The 20,437-nt window shown below is 41.1% G+C and overlaps 1 protein-coding gene across 16 annotated transcripts in view; it reads left to right on the forward strand.

Moving 5' to 3' along the window:
• The window catches only part of STAU1 (staufen double-stranded RNA binding protein 1), an 82,647-nt gene that overhangs the window by 22,917 nt on the left and 39,293 nt on the right, over positions 1–20,437 (forward strand). For 4 of the 16 annotated variants that reach the window (XM_043553705.1, XM_043553708.1, XM_043553710.1 and 1 more), the window contains exons 1-2: positions 4,808–5,070; positions 15,609–15,679. The gene's annotated coding sequence lies outside the window, so the exon portion shown is untranslated. Of the gene's footprint in view, positions 1–4,804; positions 5,071–5,791; positions 6,295–15,608; positions 15,680–20,437 lie in introns of those variants that run through there. The other 12 variants (XM_043553713.1, XM_043553715.1, XM_043553718.1 and 9 more) reach the window with 9 other exon arrangements.

A 20,437-nucleotide genomic window follows, 5' to 3' on the forward strand; every position in this document is an offset into this window, starting at 1 on the left:
ATACGTGGCTCCTGGGTGGCTCAGTCGGTTGAGTGTCCTACTTCAGCTCAGGTCATGATCTCGCGGTCTGTGAGTTCGAGCCCCGCGTCAGGCTCTGTGCTGACAGCTCAGAACCTGGAGCTTGCTTCGGATTATGTGTCTCTCTCTCTGCCCCTCTCGCTCATGCTCTGTCTCTCTCTGTCTCTCAATAATAAATAAACATTAAAAAAAAAATCTTCTCTTTATATAGATTGTGCATTGTTATTGTAAAATTTATTCCTAGGAATTTTCTTTTTTTTTTCCTGCTTTGTAAATGCTGTTTTCCATTACATCTTCTAAGATATAATCTTCTCCCCTTAAGATGCTGAAATAGCCCTAGGGGAGCAGTCTACCTCAAATAATCTTGAGAATTACTCATCCAGACCAGCAAGTAGTTCTCAGCCTTGTTTCTCCTTGCAACATAGTCTACAGTGATTTTGACATATACTAATCAATCCTCAGGTGTTCCTTGTTCTTTAGGGACTCCAGCAGAGTTGAGAGACTGTGGTTCTTCAGCAGCTTATGGAAATATATGTGTACCAGGCACTGTCTTAGGGGCCAGGGACACATCGTGGTGACCAAGATAGCTTGAGTCTGTGCCCTCATGGAAGTTGCACATAATCCTAGCCAAATAGAGCAAACTCATCGGATAATTGAATAATTATTAGGGTAGAAAGTTCTGCTAATGGGCCATGAGAGTAGAGCAGAGGTAGTTCCTCAGGTGTTAACATCCGTTAACATCCACACCCAAGGCTTCAATTACCTTTCAAACACTACCCATTCATACATTAGGTGTCCAGTTCTGACTCTCCTCTGAGCTTCAGACCTGCCATTTGCACTTCCTCATCAGGAAGTAGAGTCTAAGTCTCCTCCCTTTGTATCTGGACAGGCTTACATCTCATTTGTAGCTAGTAAACTACAGTGGACGTGACTGTATATGACATCCAGGGCTAGGCCACACAAGGCAAATGCAGCTTTGCCTTGTTCTCTGGAGCACTAACTCGGAAAGCCTCCAGCTACTGTGTAAACAGTCTGACAGCCCTGAGGCTGCCATGCTGTGAGGAAGCCCAAAGCAGCCCATGCAGAGACCACGTGGACAGTCTCTAAGGCCCCATGAAGAGGGAGAGGCCCAGCCAGCCTCCAGGGGCTGCATGTGGTCCAGCTCTACATCAGAAACCCCTAAGTTAGAAAAGCCTAGGCAAACTCTTTCTGAATTCCTGACCCACATATCTGTGAGAGATGATAAAATCATCACTGTTATTTTAAGCCACTAAATTTGTAAGTGATTTGTTTTGTAGCAATAGAAACCAGAATATGGGCCACGTGGCTTTGTATATCTTTTCTTCCTAATTAGAATCCTTCCTGCACCCCTTTTGCCTAGTTACCATCTACATATGCTGCAGATATTTGCTGAAGCTATAATACTTTAGTATGCTCTGTCCCTAAACCTTGAAACTTGGGTTCATAACGCCCTCATAACACCATGTACCTTTCTTTAAAGTTTATTTATTTACTTTGTGAGAGAGAGAGAGAGCTGGGGAGGGCGAGGGAGAGAGGGAGAGAAGGAGAGAGGGAGAGAGAGAGAGACAGAAAGAGAGAGAGAGAGAGAGAGAGAGAGAGAGAGAGAGAGAGAGAGAATCCCAAGCAGGCTCCACACTGCCAGCGTGGAGCCCGATGAGGGGCTCAAACTCATAAACCATGAGATCACGACCTGAGCTGAAATCTATAGTCGGATGTTTAAGCAACTGAGCCACCCTGGCGTCCCATCTTTCCTTCCTGTAGTCATCACAGTTGCATTTGGAGTTCTTTGACCAGGGTCTGTCTTTCTGACAAATGTTCAGCTCCACAGGCCAGCATTCAGTCCATACCGTTACACAGTAGGCCAGGCATTGCAAACTTAAATGTTCACAGGAACAGGAAAATAACATAAATGAGAGACATGGGCAGCGTGAGGACTGCAGTGAGATGAAAAGAATGTGCCCATGTCTAGAGTGCAGTTGCCACTCTGCAGGCTGTGTGCAGCCAAATCTTCATTTTTAAAGAGATGATATAAAAAAAAGAAAAAGAAAGAAAGAATAAAGAGATGATACAAACCCATATTATTATGTATTAGAATGATAGCAACTAATTAAAACTAAAAACACAGAAGAAAGAAAAGCAACAGGCTGAAGATTTAATACTCATTGGTTTTTTGGGGGGGAGGGGAGGCTGTTTTTGTTTTTCCATCAGGTCAGCAAAGAGCAAGCATGGGGCTAGAGATTGGTCAGATAATACACATGACATGACCCTTTCAGGTTTGGTTGGTCCCCAGCCACCTGACCATAGGAGTGTTCTTAATACTCCTTGTTTTTTGAGAATGACTCTGAACTCATTTTGTGTAATCAAGGAATTTTATTTAACTGAGGCGTAGGTTAGCTGTGGGGCTGGCTGGGTTCAGGGGTGGGTCATTTAGATTTGTTTTCTCTCTTTGTACCTGGAGACTGTAAGTCAAATTCTCTTCTAAGGGCCTGCAGACTTCTTGACTCTTGCCAAACAATAAAAGAATTATTTAGTTTTCTTTAAGATAACATTGGAAGTAAGAAATTGTGACCATTAAGTAAATTACATTAAATTCTGTGTGTTTCTGCCTAGAAGATAAATTATAGGTATTTGTAATAAGGAATGAGAACAGGTAAATCTCATAAAAACCCTGTGAGAAGTTAATTTTTATTTAAAAATTATACTTTGTATTATTTATGATCTATCAAAAAATAGAAAAAGAAGGGGTACCTGGGTAGCTCAATGGGTTAAGCACCCAACTCCTGATTTTTGGCTCAGGTTATGATCTCACAGTCATGGGATTGGGCTCCATGCTGATCATGGAGCCTGCTTGACAGTCCTCTCCCTATTCTCCTCTCCCCTTCTCTCTCTCTCTCTCTCTCTCTCTCTCGAGAGAAAGAAAGAAAGAAAGAAAGAAAGAAAGAAAGAAAGAAAGAAAGAAAAAGAAAAGAGGTATCAATCCATGAAAAAAACATAGAGGAAACTTGGCATATTACTAAGTGAAAGAAGCCAATCTGAAAAGGCTACAGAATGCATGATTCCAACTATATGACATTTCTGGAAAAGGCAAAACTATAGGGATAGGACAAAGATAAGTGATTGCAAGGGGTTAAGAGGAGGAAAAGGGAGGCAGTACCCTAAGAACACGTGACCCCCAGAATGACACGTGATCAGTCACTGGCAAGAGTAGATAGTAGCCTAGGCTGCTCAGTGCGGCACACCTAGAATTTCACAACGCTAAAGAGAGTCCTATCATTCTTAAGATGGGAAGATGAGACAGCGTATCAAGCTCTCTACCAATTCTTATGTCCACTGGTTAAGTCAGGAAATTGTTCCTATTTAACTAAGAGGGAAACTGAGGTCCAGCTGTATTACGGTCCAAGTTGTGGAATAAAATCCAAAGTCTGGATTAGGAAAAAAAAAATAGCGGGATCTCCCTCTGAATCTATGGAAGAAGGGAAATAAACTGAGACTGGAAGTCATTCGCCCATCACTTAGGTCCCCATGGGTGATAGTAAAATGGGTAAGAACATCCTCTTCTACCTTTACATCTTTGAAGAGATTGTCTGATTGTGCAGGGACCTCAGCTTTGAGTTTAGAGAAACACTTCTGTGTCTGCTCCTTTATCCAAGTGAGCTATCCTTAGGAGACTGCTTAAGGGTTAGAGAAAACAATTCTCCTCTAGTGGAGGACTGGACAAGATCTCAATGTTGCTTATCAATGTTTTGGACCGGCATTAAATGGACAGTGAAAGTATTTTGACTGTTTGGTGTCCTGAAATTCAATCTTATTGCACTTTACAAGAAGCAGAATAAGGAGGCCTGGTCCAGAGAAAGGAGTCCTCTGTGGCGGGGGCAAGGTCCCAAAGCCATGTTTGGAGAAGCCCCTTTAGCCAGAGAACCTCATATCATGAATTTATGCAAACTAAATTCTATTGCCTTGGCTAGAAGGATTGAGCAATAGTTAGATTGAAAGATACTGAGAAAGACAGGCAGAGAGAGAAAATAAACTATTTTTAAATAGTGGGGAAGCAGTCCCAGAGTGAGGAGAGAGGAGGCCTGGGCATCTGCAGTTCTTTCCGTTTCCTGGCCCTCTCACAATGAGTGCATTATTCTTTGCTGAGTGTGATTGTAGATATCCAAAATTTCCCACCATTAACCCTCACCCCCAGCCCCCATATGAGCGTGATGAGAAAAGCCACTTAGTTTACCCAGAGCTGGGTAAAAGAAGTTACAATCTGGCACTCATTACAAGTTACTCATTGTTATTTATTATGTGCTTCACCCTCATAGAACGTAAGCTCCATGAGGGTAGGGATTTTTGTGTGTTCACCTCTATATTCTCAACTCTTGGAGTAGTACCTTGCACAGCAATAGGCGTTTAATAAACATTTACGGAAGGAGGAACTAAGAGAAGGAGAGAAACAAGGAACGGAGGGCTGGCGAAAAAGGACGCAGAGGAAAACGGGAAGAGCGAAGTGGGGCGGAGTTAAGTAGGACGGCCCAGCCTCGCTGCGGGTCCAGTGAGCAGCCCTCAATTCCCAGACTACAACTCCCAGCAGGCCCCGGGAGCCAGGACCGGCCGCCGCGACGCCGGCCCGACCAGGCCTCAACCCACCAGTCTCCCGAAGTGCCTTGCGATGGCAGGCGCCCGCGCAGCGCCAGCCGGGACTTGTGGTTCGAACTTCGGGGCGGGGGGGGGGCGGGCATGGAGGCGGGCGGGGGCCGGGGGCGGGCGCAGGCCCCTCCCCCGTCACTTCCTGCCGGGCTGCGGGCGCCGGAGCGGCTCTTCAGCGTTTGCGCCGGCGGCCGCCGCGTCTGGCTCGGCTCCCCCTTTCCTCTGACCCCCCGGCCCGGCGGCGCCCGCCTTCTCCGCGGCCACTCCGCCTCTTCCCTCCTGCCGTTCCCTTCCTCCTCTCCCTTCTTCCTTCCTCCTTCCCCTCCTCGCCGCCCCCGTCGCCGCCGCCGCCGCCCAGGACCGCCGGCCGGGGGACGAGCTCGGGGCAGCAGCCAGGTGAGGCGGCCGGGCCTGGCGGGGCCCGCGCGGGCGCCGCGGCTACGGAGGGAGGCGGCGGGTGGGGCCTAGGCCTCGGCGGGCCCGCGCGCTTGGCTTCTTCCCCGGGCCTCTGTCCCGCCCGCGGGGCCTTCCTGGAGGAGGCGGGTCCTCCCGCGCCCCCCGCCTCGGGGCGCCCCGCGGCCTGGACCCAAGGCGCCCCAGCTCCTCCACCCCTTGCTGGGGCCAGAAACAGGTGCCACGCCGCCTTTCCCTATTCTTCCTCGCGCGCGGGGATGCCGAAGTTATTCCTGGGGCGGGGGGTGGTAGGGTCGGGGGGGAGCTCCCCGCTTCAAGTCCCTGAGCGTCTAAATCTCCCCAGCCAGATCCGGAGCATAGTGGTTACGAGCACAGCCCAGGTGTCCTGACACGGGTACAAATCCCAGCGCTACTCCTTTCAGCAAGTCACTTAAACTCTTTGTGTCTTGGTTGGCAAAGGGGCTAATGCGGTTCCTGCCTCGTAACGCTCGCTGTTAAGGTTCCGTGAAATGGGGCGTGTGAAGCGCTTATCAGAGTGCCAGACCCACAGCGTGTCCCAATAAACCGTCTGCATAATTTATTAGCGTGATATTAAGGTATAACTTAAGGGGTAAAGTGGAAATAAGTTGACCTACCTAGGTTTTCCTTGAGGCCGAAAGCTTGAGCGTGCCCACCGCCTGCGCCGGGGCTTTGTTTTGGGTTGTTAACATCTGAAAGGGGCGTACGTTTAATTGGGACACTCTGTAAGCAGGCAGTCTGTAAAAGATGCTGTTATTTCCATCTCCGCTGAGCCAACTACAAGATTTCATCAGTTCCTTCAGTGTGAGCAACCTGTCCATTTTTCCTTCCATCCTCCGGCTTCTTGTTGTCATTTCATTTCTGGGAAAGTTGCTGGCCGAAGCTTTCCTTGAGTTCAGGAACCCTTTCCGGAGCATTTGCTCGGTGTCAGGCCCTGGAGGGGGCGGTGTATGAAGCTGGAAAAAAATATGTCTGTCTTTTCTTGCGCTGCATCTCTAACTTCTAACTTTTTTTTCACTGCAGCTTTGCTTTTATTCCCTCCGTCCCTGTTGGCCGACTTTCCTTTTAAGCCCTTGCCCCATCTCCGTGTCGCAGTATTGCTTGTGTGGAAGTTTTCTTCTGTTCCTGCGAAGATATGTGCTTCAGTCTGTTCTGCCTCTGTTCTCTGGCTGTGGGGACGTTTTTAAGGTCACTCTTCCCTTCTGCTTGTAGCTTTAATTGTTTAGAGGGTGGTGGAAAGAGAGTTAATCGGGCTTTTTGATTGATTTTGGCCTTTCAGGATTCTGTGTGCTTACCAAATATAAATTACATTGCCGCTTGTTGAAGTAAAAACTAAAAATACAGTTGGATTGTAGAGGGAGCAGTTTACGTCCTTCTGGTGACAGGTGGGAATTTTAAACCAGCAACTTTAAAGATACCGAGTTTGTTTTAATTCTTTATGTAGTTGCAATGTGTACCTTTCATTAAAGGAAATGTAACTCATGGTGGTTCAAATTTACAAAAAAGCAGAGAGTGTGTGTTTGCTCTACTGAATGCTCTCCTGTATCATAGGATTGTTTTAGGTAGTAAATTTCCTTCCTGAATTCAAAATTGTTTTGATTTACACCTGTCTCTTAATAACGTGTGCTGCAACGTGGCCTCTCTGACGTTGACATTTTCCTGTAATTTTCTGACAGAGTCATTTCTGTTGTAAAATATTTGTTTGGATGACTCTTTAAAAACACCTAAGAAACAGCTGTACCACAGTGCCTGGGTGGCTCAGTCAGCTAAGCATCGGACCCTTGATTTCAGCTCAGGTCTTGATCTCAGCGTTGTAAATCCAAGGCCCACGACTGGCTCTGTGCTGGACATGAAGCCTACCTAAAGGAGAGAGAGAGAGAGAAAGAGAGGGAAAGGAAGGAAGGAAGCAAGAAAAAAAAAAGAGAAAGAAAGAGAAATCTGTGCAACAAGCATGCCTCTGCCACATCTGAATTGTAGTTTTGGGAAAATGGTATTTTAATGTTGCAGTTGATAACTTTTTTTATGTTTATTTTATTTTTGAGAGAGAGAGCCAGAGTTCTGGGCTGGGGGGTGGGGGGGGGGGGCGGAGGAGAGGGAGGGGCAGAGAGGTAGAGAGAGAGGGAGACACAGAATCCAAAGCAGGCTCCAGGGTCCGAGCTGTCAGCACAGAGCCCGATGCGGGGCTCCAACTCGTGAACTGTGAGATCATGACCTGAGCTGAAGTCGGACGCTGAACCGACTGAGCCACCCAGGCGCCCCATAACTTTTTTTAAACAACTTTTTATTACGGAAAACATGCAAAAGTTGGATAACTATAGAGAATCCCCATGTATTGGTCACTTAGCTTTGACAATAATTAACTTGTAGGGGCGCCTGGGTGGCGCAGTCGGTTGAGCGTCCGACTTCAGCCAGGTCACGATCTCGCGGTCCGGGAGTTCGAGCCCCGCGTCAGGCTCTGGGCTGATGGCTCAGAGCCTGGAGCCTGTTTCCGATTCTGTGTCTCCCTCTCTCTCTCTGCCCCTCCCCCGTTCATGCTCTGTCTCTCTCTGTCCCAAAAATAAATAAAAAACGTTGAAAAAAAAATTTAAAAAAAATAATGATAATTAACTTGTAGCCAAGGTCATATTGTTTCATGTAGTTCCTCCTCCCCCAAACTAGGTTATTTTGAAACAAATCCTAAACACCATATAATTTTACCAGATTGCCCCAGACTGTTAATCTGTCACAAAATTTACTTTTAGTGAAATCCTAGTTCTCATTTTGTTTATTGGACTTCGCATCTTTGTTTATACATGATGATCATACAGCAGAAAAAGAATAAGCTGCCACATTAGCTCTTGGTTCAGTGCTTTTCCCACTCAAAGTCATGTCCAAAATGTTGCCTTGCTTCTTTGTGTACAAAAGCAACAGTTCTTGAGCTATTAATGGCTATAATTGAAAAGCCATTTTCGTTTTCATGGAGACCTGTTAAACCACTTCTAATGGAGAATAACTCTGTGTCATAGTTAAACTATAGTTAATAATTCATAATGAAACTTTCAAAGTTTCTTTACCGTGGTATAAATATGCTGCTGTCACCTCAGGTTAAGAATTAAGCAAAGGGTATTTTCTTTCCAAACTCTGTTGTAGAATTATTTTTAGTAAGTATGAATGAATTTCACAGCATAGATGCTCATGATTTTTCTTTCCTGTCTGAAAAGAGATTTTTTTTCCTAGAATGGAGGTTGACAGGAATATTGCATAAGTAAGGAATCATTACTTAATTTTCAAGTTTCTGGTCATGGACACTTCACAGTTTTTAGACCTGTAACGTAATTTCAATTGTGTATGTTTACTTTAGAGCTTGATCAGGTGTAGTGAAAATGGATGTTAGGTTTTACTTGTTACAATCTGAGAGATGGAGAGGGATATGAATAGCTCTTAAAATTAACTTAGGAAAAAATAATTTGGTATCTAAGAAAGGGCACAAAACGTACTTTATTTTTAAAAAAATGCTTAGTGCTTCCCAGGAGGCTTAAAGTAAAACTTTTAAGTATTTGGAATTGTTACCATAAATACAGTTTGTTCAGACTTAAATTGCTCTCTTTTAAGATTGAGCCAGAAAACCCATTTATATACAGATTATTTTAAGTTTGGAAAGGAGCATGACTCATAGAACTTCCCCCCCCCCATCTCTGAAGTCTAACCCATTAACATTATTCTGAGTGTAATCTTCAAACGGTGGCCTATACTGTGCTGCTGTATCCAGCCTCCCCTCGGTAAGACAACGAAGATACTTACTGTAGGAGTCAGAGTGGGTCTCCGCTTACTGAGCAACTTTCTCTTGCTCTTAGGGGATGGAGTGAAAGTGAAATTCACCAGCATAAAAAATGAAACTTTCATGAAAAAGACATCTTTTTGTTGGATGTCATAAGTCAGTTCCAGGGACCTTGTTTTTATGATCCTGCAAACTGGATCATCTTATTTGCTGTTGCACTTAGTGACAAGACTTGTTCGGTTTGTGGAAATGTGAATTCTTCCCCCTCAAACAAGAGCTTTTGGCGTTGCTTTCTTTCTCTCGGAATGGGATTCTGGGGCCTTCAGAAGTGTTTAAAGAAGTTTATGACAGATTTTGTTTCACACTAGACCTTTTGCGTCACACTAAACCTATAAAAGCTTGTTTTAAATTTTCAACTTTTGGTGACAGAGACCTTTGTGGCTAAAATGCTTCTGGTGTAATTTTCTAAATGAGCTTTTCCTTAAATAAAACCTCATTAAAAAAAATCAAGGCTTAACATTTATGCTGTTTCAAAAAGTATAATTTACAAATTAGAGATTGAACTAGAAGACATGTTATTCACTGTCCTTATTTTTCCCCAACATTCTATTATGAACATTTTCAAACCTATAACAACATTTAAAGAATTGTAGCGTGCACCTCCGTATCTACCATCTGCTTTCTGCTGTTGACATTTTACTATACTTGTTTTATCACGTCTCTTTGAATTCATTCATTTTATTTTTCTTTTTTAAAAGTTTTTGTTTTTGAATTTTTTTAAGTTTTATTTGTTTAAGTAATCTCTGCACCCAGCGTGGGGCTCAAACTCATGACCCCGAGAACAAGAGTTACATGCTCTTCTGACTCAGCCAGCCAAGTGCCCCCCATTTTATTTTTCAGTACATTTCTTTTTTTTTTTTTTTTTAATTCATTTTTGAGAGAGAGAGAGTGAGCAGGGGAGGGGCAGAGAGAGAGAGAGAGAATCTGAGAGAGAGAGAGAGAGAGAGAGAGAGAGAGAGAGAGAGAGAGAGAGAATCCTAAGCAGGCTTCGTGCCGTCAGCAGAGCCTGATATGACATGGGGCCCAATCTTAAGACCATGAGATCTTGACCTGAGCTGGAATCCAGAGGGTGGATGCTTTGCTGACTGAGCCACCCAGGTGCCCCCACCACAGTTAATTTTACATCGAGGCAGCTCTATAAGGTGTTCCTAGGACTTTAAAAGCTTTGTTGATATTTGTTTCCAATTTTGCTTTGACTCTAGAACTTTTTGCTTTCTTGAAGAAATGTTTAATGAATTTTTGCACCAATGTGTGCTTATCTATAAATCAAGTGTTACAAAGTTTGAATAATGTTGGCCAGATCCTTTGTTCTCACCTACTAAAGAGAGAATAGGATTACAAATATATAGCTGTGTTAATTGTAACAAATGCCAATAGATGGATGACTTGGATATCTGTTGCTCTAAACTAGAAAATCTTACCAAAGGAAATTATTTATTATTAAAAAAAACGGTAAAGTGGGGGAAATAACTGCAAAGAGCTTAATTTTTAAAATATTTACATTCCCATAGTAGTGAATAAGGTTGATGTAAAAGTAATTTATGTCACTGGATAAGAGAAGGCAGAGACAAATTCTCCACAGACTTTATTATAGTTTCTGGAATTACACATGTTCATTTATTTGTCAAAGGAGTATATTCAGGGGGTTCCTCCAAAGTAAGTATATTTACTGAAAGCAAAAGTGGGAAAATCTATCGAAGAAAGTACTTGCTTTCGATTAAAAATTAGTCTTCTAAATATTAAATTTGTAGCCCATCTGCTTCTGTTTAATCTGGAATCTAATTTGGGGGAGAAGTGTGATGATTTTGTGCGTTTATAACAGTAATGGAACCAAACTAGGCTATTTTTTAATAATGTAATACAGAGGTCATAATTGTTCTAGAAGATTTTTGTTATGTCTACCAGACTACAAAGTCTAAAAAAAAATTTACTTAAGTGCCCTGGGGTCTTTGCCTTAAATGAAAATGATTGTTCATTAGATTGTCTCTATATTTGATGTAGCTTTAGAACTGGTTGCCCAATGAGTGGGTTGATTTTAGTCAGCATGTTCTCTGTTCCCATTTAAAATGTTTTTTACAAGTGGTGTGTAGCTATAAGCTTATATTTATAGATGTTTATGTGGCTGAGGACAGGATTAGTAAATTCGCTGGATAATAATACTTGCTACTATTTATTGAGCTCTTAACCATGTGCTAGGTAGGTTAGGATTACAGGATGAGGGTTACTTGATGCAGGAAAGGAATCTGAAGGGTCAGATTGAATTTATCTAATAATATAAAAAGCTGCTGTTCTTCAGGCTCTTCCTTTGTGCTAAGAGTTGAAGTAGACGCTTTATGTTATATTTCTGATACTCGAAAACGTCTTTGCAGATGTAGGTTCATAGTGGCTGAGGATACTGAGGCCTGTCTAGGAGGCCAAGTAACTGTAGTGGGGTCCTGAGCTCTATCCATTGAACCATCCTTCATCTCTAATTATGCTCAGGTGCTTTTTGTTTAGGGTAATTTTTTCTGTGTGTCACCAGTGCTTTACCATAGGTAGGATGGTTTTTGTTTACCAGAATATCAGACCAATTTGAAAAAGAAGTCTGTATCAGTAATACTCAATTTTTAAAATGAACCCTATTCATCATTCCCTTGAAATAGTTTGAAGACTTACGGTTTCCTGGTTTGCTGTGATGCATTGATACAGTCAAACTAAAACTTTTAAGGTGATTCAGAGTTTGTGGAGTTGGGGGAACTACTTAGAAGTAAACGGGGAGAAGGAGGTTTCATGAACCTGTAGGAGGCTCTCCCCTAAATTATTGCTATAATCATTCATGAAGTTTGCTAAAAATGATTTATGAGATGTAAATAAGGTTGTTAAGAAAATCAGTTTCTTTATTTTTTTTTCATGTTTATTTATTTTGAGAGAGAGAGAGCAGGGGAGGGGCAGAGAGGGAGAGAGAATCCCATGCAAGCTGTATGGGGTTCCATCTCAAAAACTGAACTGTGAGATCATGACCTGAGCCAAAATGAAGAGTTCGGATGCTTAACAGACTGAGCCACTCAGGCACCCTGAACATGATTATCTTTAAAATTACAATATTCTACTTTATTGGATATGAGTTAACTAAACTTCCAATTAACTTTATAGGGCGAGGTGGCTGTTGCCCTCTTTGCCTCCTAGCCATTTCTAACATCCATTTCCTCACTGATGGTATTGGGAATATTTCATGTAACTTTCTGTTTGGTATTGAACTGCCTCCCGAACAGTTTCTTTTTTATTTTCTTTGAATTGCTGATCTCCTTGAATAGGAAGCCTCTTTGGTTCTCCACCCTGGCGGTAGTCCTCTCTTAGGGTTAGTTTTAAAAGACTACATCAGTGAAATGAAACCTGTTGTTTGGATTTGGGGTTTTCATGAGTTGGTGTGAGTTTCCATTGTGTGTTTTAACCTCAACTGAGGTGACCGTGTAGTCTGTAATGACATACGTGTGTCTCATTAATCATGAAAAGGTGTTGGAAATGGGTCTTCTCTGGGGATGAAGTGAGTACATGCTCCTTCTTAAATTGTCTATATCGGCTCCCCTCAGGCACAAGCTTTTTGATTTAACTAGATCTTGTCAGATTTTCTCACAGTTTTACTTTTTGAAGTCCGTGCTTTCTATAGATTAAAATTAACTGAGGCATGAATTTTCTACTCTTGCAGATTCCACCCTGATACAAACAGGGCCATTGTCTGCTGATGGCATTGTGATTTCGTACAGAATGCTAGGCAGTCCTTTCCTCGGTCAGAAAGAAGATAATTTATATGTAGTGATAAGTCTGATTATGCCTGGAGGCTTATGTTCTTTGTTGCACAATTTAACCAACTTGCTCATTGAAGCTCTGTGACCCTTCACCTAGATGACAAATAGAGTTAGGTAAATAGTTTCCTTTTGGTTTGTAGTATAGTGAACCTTTACAGTCTGGAACATTCAGAGTATGACTACTGGGTACTGATTTTCCTGTTAACAGACTTTACCTGTTTAAGCACCAAACATAAAAAAAGAATAAATTTTTTTTGGAGGGAGGGATAAAGTTCTTTCTAATTTTGCTTTTTTTTTTTCTTAATTTTTTTTTCTTTTTAAAAAATTTTTTTAAATGTTTTATTTGGAGAGAGAGTGCATGTGCTCGAGAGAGAGTGGGGGAAGGGCAGAGAAAGGGGGATAGGGGACTCGAAGTGGCACAGAGCTGCTATCAGCACAGAGCCCAGTGTGGGGCTTGATCTCACAGTTGAGAGATCATGACCTGAGCCAAAGTTGGATGCCTAACCCACTGAGCCACCCAGGTGCCCCAATAATATGTTTTGACTGTGACTTAACATCATTTTATGTCAGTTGCAGTGTACCCTAAGAAAGTGATGTTTAACAGCTAACCCTGGCATGGAATATCATACTTTACAAGCATTTCACCTACATTACCAGTTAATCCACCCGAGAAGTACACAGTTATTATTTTACTATCATATGAAATTGGTGGTGGTAACCCCATTTAATATATTAAAAGGTTGAAGCCTCTTGCCCTATTAAATGAAGCATTTATCATCCAACTGAGCACCAGAGTTGGGACCCAAACTCAGATTTCCAGCCAGGAGTTTCCTTCCACCATACCAAACAACACTGTGCTTAGCTGGTTTGCCCTTATCCTAAATCAGCATTTTGCAGCTAAGGGGTCTTTGTGTTCTTATGTATCTTCTTTAGTTATGATGTGATGTGTGATCATAAATGATTTGTTACTACAAGTTAAAATGCCACTGTGAATTCTTAATTTAAGTTTGCGTTAGGTTCAAGGTTGTTCCTGTACAAATGTGAATTCCACAAGGACAGGGACTGTATCTTATTTGTGCACCCCTTTCTCCCCAGTGCCTAGGATACTGCCTGCAAATAGGTGTTCAGTAATTGTTGGATGAATAAAGCAATGAATGTAATTCACTGTTTTGTATTCTAGTGTGTGTGCTTGAGTGGGAAAGAAAGAGATTTGGGCTTAACCCCCCAGTCTGTCTTCTCTACCACTGCTTAGAGAGAGTAAGTGCTCTGTAGATACACTGGAAACAATCATGACGGCTTGGGATTATCATTTGAAAATGGTTGAGGGATTTCAAAAACTGAGTTTGCTCACAGGAGTGTGAATGTGTATGAGTGTCAGCTATCCTTGTATTGTGTAAATATGTCTGAAATCCAAATGGTTGCACGCTGCTATATTTCTTTCCCCTCCTCCTTTTTTCTTTGTTGTAAAGTTGTTGGTGATTGTTTCTTACTGTTGTCATGATGTCTGGTTCTAGCAGCTCCCTTTTGCCAGTCTTATTTATTTATTTCATTCTAATTTTTTAAATTTCTGGGTTGGGCTAGAAAACTTAGATACCCAAACCTAACCATAATGGTTCAGCACAGATAAGCTTGAACTAAGGCAAAGGCCCCAGGAGTAAAAGGCATGAGCTCTCCAGGGTGGTCTTAGCTATCTCTTTGGGCTGCTCAGAGGCCTTTTTCAGTTTCCACTAATGCTAGTCTTGTGAATGGGTGAGATTATGGAGCAACAGGATTCTAGATTGTTAAATTGTTAGCATAGTATGCTATTTACAGAAGGAACTTTAATTGTTAACATACTGTAAAACAAAGGAGAATTTATTTTATTTCTGAAATTTTGGACAGTGAACAGCTATTTCCATCCTCTGTTAAGCCCCAATAGCAGTGAGGAATTGAAATGAATGAAATTACTTAATGTTGTAAAAATGCAAAAGGCATCTCAAGGTAAGGAGTTTTCTTTGTTACTGACTGCAACCCGGGTTTGAGCTGCGTATGTCCATTTATATGAGGATTTTTTTGAAAATACAATACAGTATTATATATGTATTTTCTCTTTATGATTTTATTAATATTTTCTTTTCTCTAGCTTGATTGGAAGAATACTGTATAGAATACATATAATATACAAAATATGTGTTACTCAACTGTTTATGTTGTCGGTAAGGCTTCTGGTCAACAGTTAGGCTATTAGTGAGTAAGTCTTCAGGGAGTGAAAAGTTAAAGCCTGAATTTTCCACTCTGTGGGGTGGGGGATTGGCACTCCTAACCCTCTTGTTGTTCAAGGGACACCTGTACTACCCTTTAAAAAGGAAGATACCTGTAGCTAAATCAGACCTGAGAGTTTGAGAATTAAACTATTATGTCTCCTGAAATCCAGTTCTAAAGAACGATTATGGTTTGGATTTACTAGAGGTAATGTGCTTTTTTGTACTGTGCAGTTTAATATAAGAATATTTGTGTACAAAGTGCCTTTTTGTAAAGTTTCCCATGCAATTGTATTTGCATCATCAAGCATATGGTAATATTTATGAACAGAATATTTAGCCAGTAGTTTAAAAAAATCCATAAGTTTAAAAATCAGGCTTGTGTGATCAGACAGTATATGATGTCCAGTTTCTTTCTTTAAAATTAGTTTCGAGGTATTCACAGCTCTCTTGTGGTCATGTCTCCACAAAGTACTCTTTACCCAGTTGGCAGTTGTATCTTTCCTGAATTCTGCAGTGTGCTGCTTTAAGCCATGACATCATGCTTTCAGACACTTCCCTACTTGTAAATTTTAGGTTTCCCCAAAACTTGAATAGTATATATCTTCATTTTCAGAAATGATCTACTCTAATAAATTATTATTGTTTCTTATTTTCTAGGAGTTTCCTAACCACATAACCTCTCAGAACTGAACCAAAACAACATTATTCCTGGAGCACCTCTTTTTAAGGTACACGTAATTTGGTGCTATAATTTCAGGCCTGTTCATAATCTAATATTTTTTGAACTCTTGAATGACTTGTGTGGAAAATGACTTTTACTTCTGGCTGTAATATTAGAGAAACAGAATAAATTGTATGCAGTTTGAATTTCTTCTCATTCTTGAGATTTAATTAGAAAGTAAATACAGGGAAGGTTGATGACTAGAGTGGAAAGCCCTTTAGCCTGTACTGCCATATAACTTTAAATGTTGAGACATGAAAGTTGACCACCAAAACTGTCTTTTTTTTAAAAAATTTTTTTTTTGAGATTATTTATTTTGAGAGAGAGATAGAATAAGCACACGCACGCCAGCAGGGAAGGGACAGAGAGAGATGGAGAGAGAGAGAACCCCAAGCAGGGTCTATGCTGTCAGCACAGAGCCCAGTGCAGAGCTAGAACTCCCGAACCACGAGATCATGACCTGAGTCAGAGTTCAAGAGTCAGATGCTCAATTGACTGAGCCCTCCAGGTGCCCCTAAAGTTGTCATTAAACATAACTTGGTTGGTGAGCATCCTGATTATAGTGGCTTTTGTCGTTTGCCTTTCAGATTGTTAATGTAAAACTTGGTTTTCAAACTTGTGGAACTAATCCAACATTGTTTTCTGTCATGAGACAGGGTTATGAATCAAGTTCCATTTACCACTGGCTGCTTGTGATGATCTGGACCAAAAAGATTTTACAGTTTTATGTCAGGGCACTGTGAAATACACTGCACCTGTCATACTGCCTTTTGTTTTAGCACTTTACCTCAGAGCTAAAAGCATATCATTATACCGTATCCCCGAGGTAGTGATTAGTGGACAAGTTAAACCCAGCTTTCTTTGGGAATGAGGAAATTGAAGCGTAAGGAAATTAGAGAAGTTGTACCAGGCTCAGTGAATGGATTTACACTGCGTTTATTTAATGCTTTTCTTTTCAAAAAACTGAATAACTGTTACAATGCCTCAGGATTTTTTCATTGTTTCAGCTCTCAGATTGCTACAGCTAAAGCTTTGTCAAATATCCTACTACAAGGTGTCTGGGGAAACTGAGGCACCAGGCGGTGGATTGCCAAGAATTAGGTGGATAATTGCTATTTTGTTTGGGAGTAGAACTGAAAGCCACAACTCAGAAGTTTGATCTGATTTAACATTGTTGGTTGCTACTTAGCAGCAAGGCTGGTTTCTTAGAAACTGGGTCTTGACTCTGGTCTGTTTTGCATGAAGATGATGGTAAATGCAGTCGTGTTTCTAGGTAGACGGCACATAGTTACAGAGTACAATTTCCCTTTTCTGAAAGGAAAAGCCAGTTAACTTTATATTAAACTAAGCCCCTTCTTATTTAAGAATAGGTCACACAGTAGTACTCTTAAAAATCTCCAGCAAATCATGATTAGTTATTCATTTTGGTTGGTTTAAAACATTTTTGTATGTTTTTATAAGTTTAGATTTTAAAAAACACTTCTGTGTTTACAAGAAATAATGTGTTTGACTTTAGTAATTTTTAAGAATTCCTCCTAGGGAATGGGAGAGAGGAGGTTGATAAGGTTTCAAAGCTAGGAAAAAAGTAAGGTTTGCAGCTTATTGGGCTGTAGAGGTAAAGTTTTTTTCATCTTAGTATACAGTTTGGTGTGATGGTTTTTATAGGATGAACAATTGAGAATGAATTCTCTTTTAGGAAGTGTTTCTTTAAACGGACCACCCAGTGGTTACATTTGTGTGGAAGGAAAATCCTCCGCTTCCCACTTGGCACTGAGCCACGTTTGAGACAGGGGCCACATTCAGTCTTGGATGCAAAGATCTTAACAGCCTGAGCTTCCAGGCATTATTTTTGGCTGATTTTATTGTTTTGCAAGTGATTATGCCTCCTTGGGGCTACTTGTCCCGTCTTTCTTTTGAGCACCAAGTACATAGTGGTCTGTTTTGTTTTTCCCTCTGTCTTAAGTAGTTGGGTCATATTTCTTTTAAAGAACCTTTTAATTATCGGGTAATTTGATATATGGGCCTGCTATGGGATATTATTTGCTTGATAATGCTGTTATCTTTTTAGAATTGATTATGTAGGAGTACAGCGATTGCTGTGTTTCTGTTTTTGCAGCTGCCCTGCCTACAGGTGTTTGGATGATGTTTGGAGTCAATGAATTGCTATTCTGGGAATCAGAGTGGGGATGGTGGGTGCTGGTAGGGGTGAAGATAGGAAGATAGGGTGAGTTTATTTGTAGAAAACATATGACTGCATTGCAATTTCTAAGGTGTGTCCACAGAGGATCTTGGAAATAACTGTTGAATTTAAAGGAATGATGTGGGCATTTTAGATGTATTTTAAGGCTATTGTAGTACTCTTGTATTTGTGTACCCATGCTATGTAAGATTTGAGGGAGGACTTTGAAGGAAGAGGTATTTACTAAAATGTTTGTGGCTATCGTAAAAGCTTGTCCAGAATTGGGATGACTTTTTCTTTTCCTTTTTTCTTTCACACACCTTGTTTGGAAACATCGCTTATGGCACAGGGGAATGATGTGTTGAATACAAAAGTAAAGTCATATATTACGGTAGCTACAAATTGGATATTAAAAATGATGTTCTTCCATAATTGCTGAAGTAGTTGTTTCATATGACAACATTTAACAACCTGGTAGTTGAAAGTAAGACTAAGCACCCTTATAGATATTTCTGTAAACTATTTCTGGAAGGATCAGCCTTCTTGTGTATTAAACAGATCACTCCTTGCATTCACTATGGCCTAGACTTGATAAATCACTGCTGAGTGAGGAATTTGCATTTGTGCCTCATCACTTTTTAACACATTACTTGTAATCTCTTTCTTTCTTTATTTTGAAAGAGAGAGTGAGAGTGTGCGTGTGAGCAGGGGAGGCGCAGAGAGAAAACGAGAAAGAATCTCAAGCCGGATCTGCACTGTCAGCATAGAGCCCCATGTGGGGCTCGATCTCATGGTTGGTGAGATCACGACCTGAGCCAAAAGCAAGAGTCAAATGCTTAACCGACTGAGCCACCCAGGCACCCCATGTAGATATAATTTTTTTAAAATGCTTTTGTAATATTCATGTGCCCATATTCCCCTTCCCTACTACCCATTAAAAAGTACTTGACACTTGTAAAAAGGAAGCTGCCAGCCAAAGTGAGACTCTTTGTTTTTATAAGAAGACTTTTGTATCACCAAGCCAAATTTGGGACTTGGGGGAGTTGGAATTAGGAGTCTTTTAAAAAAGATGGTACCCCTAACTCTGCCCTGTCACTCCTCTGTGTTATAGTGCTGATTGTTTGTGCTAGATAAATATAAGGATTTGAGAATAAGATGAACATATTATCCTGAGTTGGTGTCTAAAGCTCTTCAAATAAGAGAAACCAGGAGATTAAAGGCCCTCATCTGTGCTGGAGGCAGGGAAAGAGCAACGCAACACAGGCTTAACAGTTAAAGGTGTTTCCAGAGCTGGGGGAAACTGAAGTCTTTGTGTTTTCAATTTTCAACCTAATTTTACTGTGTGTAAAATATTGTTCTTTTTTTTTTTAAATTTTTTTTCAACGTTTATTTATTTTTGGGACAGAGAGAGACAGAGCATGAACGGGGGAGGGGCAGAGAGAGAGGGAGACACAGAGTCAGAAATAGGCTCCAGGCTCTGAGCCATCAGCCCAGAGCCCGACGCGGGGCTCGAACTCACAGACCGCGAGATCGTGACCTGGCTGAAGTCGGACGCTTAACCGACTGCGCCACCCAGGCACCCCAAAATATTGTTCTTTTATAAGAAGACTAACAAATCATTTTAATCTCTTTTGAGTCCCTAATGTGTCTGGTGGAAAGTAATCCTTAAAGATAGGCTCAAAAGAAAAGACAAGTTTTCATTTAAGGTTTTAATCTTCGGGACAGAGTACTGAACAGCAACAGATTCTGCATTTATACAGAAGTAGTATCTCCAGAATTCCATGATTCCACTAAATGCTGCTGTGAACTGTATAATTAGCAGTAGTGAAAAGCTTTATTTGTTCAAATTATGTGGGTAAATAGTATATTTTACCCTATTTGTAAACTACGTTAGCTGCCTGGCTTCTCTTTGGGAGAGGAACATCTGTTTGGGTAAAATATTAGCCTCAAAATTTTTTTTAGAGCCTTTTGAAATGAAAAGGAGATTTTCTTTTCCTAAAAATATAAGCTATTTATTAAATTAGTAATATTTTATTTTGTTGGTTGGTATATGTATACTCAAAATAGCATCCCTGGTCCCTCTATCCACTAGATCCCAGTAGGTCATCCCATCCTCCAGTTGTGACAAACAATATCTCCAGACATTGTAAGATGTCTTTGGGGACGAAAATTGTCACCTCTTTAGAACCACTGCATTAGCTTCTCTTTTCAGGCTTAAAGACACATAGAAGTGTTCATGTGCTAATGAGTACTGTTTGTTGAATTTTACTGTTGGTCATGGTGGAAATTAAAAATTTGTAAATTACTAGGGTTTTAGGAAATTTCTATTTGCTGTTTTGAACTACTTGTTTCAACCAGTTGTTATAAAGATACAATGCCAGGTGAAGATGAGGTTAACATTTTGGGGGCAGTCTTAATTAAAGGCCATTTGTTCCCTTTTTCAGCTTCTAGAAAATCTGTGTATTTATGTCTGTGACTGGAGATGCTGGTTGTGGGCCTGCTGTAGACAGCATTAGCCAAAACAGATCCCCTGGGGCCCTACCCTTTCTAAATTTAGTTCATTCATTCAGTCTCCTCCTCTGAGAG

Source organism: Prionailurus bengalensis, chromosome A3 (assembly GCF_016509475.1).
Source record: "Prionailurus bengalensis isolate Pbe53 chromosome A3, Fcat_Pben_1.1_paternal_pri, whole genome shotgun sequence".
NCBI classification, from domain to species: Eukaryota; Metazoa; Chordata; class Mammalia; order Carnivora; family Felidae; genus Prionailurus; species Prionailurus bengalensis.